The following is a 1,159-nucleotide window of genomic DNA, read 5'->3' as shown; positions in this document are numbered from 1 at the left end:
GGCCTAAAACGCGTACCTGAGATCGCGAACTGCTACTATATCTCTCGCATGGTAGGCCGCATTCTATCTCGATTGATAACTCCAACTGGTAAGGTTCTCATCGCATACTACAGCTAGCTCGGCACAAGCTGCACAACTTTTTCGTGACATCGAAGTTCCTGCTTGCAAGCACATTTTGAAACCGCATGCGGCGGCTCGTGAATTTGGGCTGTTGGTTCATCTCCGCAACGCGTTCTGAAGTACCGGGCGGTCATTCATCATTCCTGCAAGGAGTTCTGCTCTAGGTGAATAGCTCTTTTCTATGCACGGACAACGCTTTATTAACGTTCTTTTTCCCCTGAACTGGCACGGTTGGGCCAATCGCGCGGAATGGTACGAAAACACCGTTTCTGTTTAGTGGAAATTTTTCGGTAAGACTGATCTATGCAGTCGGTAAGCTGCACCTCTCAGTTTAATAACCATCTCGAGTGTATTGTGATGAATAGCAGCTCCTTGTTTCGATCAAGGGACCTTTGGGTTATGAGCCCAACACGCTATCCACTGCGCCAAGCTGCTCATGCGTACAAACTCCTGTATCGCCCTGACGTGCTGAGCATAACTATTCCACGATAGCCTGAAGACCCTTCCCACGTTGATACGAACTGCACCGCCCGGGAATCGAACCCGGACCATCTGCTTGGAAGGCAGATATCCTAACCATTAGACTAGCGGTGCATATCACTGATGTAGTGATTGAGTATTCCTGCGATACTTGTAGAGGAACATCTGAATCCCTTCTCGGACGTACCGTCGTCAACCATCCCGCGGCCAAGAGTCTGATTAGGCCTTAAACGCGTACCTGAGATAGCGAACTGCTACTAGATCTCTCGCATGGTAGGCCGCATTCTATCTCGATTGATAACTCCAACTGGTAAGGTTCTCATCACATACTACAGCTAGCTCGGCACAAGCTGCACAACTTTTTCGTGACATCGAAGTTCCTGATTGCAAGCACATTTTGAATCCGCATGCGGCGGCTCGTGAATTTGGGCTGTTGGTTCATCTTCGCAACGCGTTCTGAGGTACCGAGCGGTCATTCATCATTCCTGCAAGGAGTTCTGCTCTAGGTGAATAGCTCCTTTCTATGCACGGACAAACGCTTTATTGACGTTGTTTTTCC

General features: G+C 48.9%; 2 non-coding genes across 2 annotated transcripts; both read right to left on the bottom strand.

Moving 5' to 3' along the window:
* Nucleotides 1-482: 482 nt before the first annotated feature.
* On the bottom strand, nucleotides 483-555 carry Pmar_PMAR000183. Its single transcript has one exon. It is a non-coding gene; the product is annotated as a tRNA-Met (tRNA).
* Nucleotides 556-642: 87 nt separating this feature from the next.
* Nucleotides 643-714, bottom strand: Pmar_PMAR000182. The gene has a single exon. It is a non-coding gene; the product is annotated as a tRNA-Gly (tRNA).
* Between the last annotated feature and the right edge of the window lie 445 nt (nucleotides 715-1,159).

The sequence above is a fragment of the Perkinsus marinus genome, assembly GCF_000006405.1.
Source record: "Perkinsus marinus ATCC 50983 genomic scaffold scf_1104296965236, whole genome shotgun sequence".
Lineage (NCBI taxonomy): Eukaryota > Perkinsozoa > Perkinsida > Perkinsidae > Perkinsus > Perkinsus marinus.
This window is presented reverse-complemented; position numbering and strand designations above follow the sequence as displayed.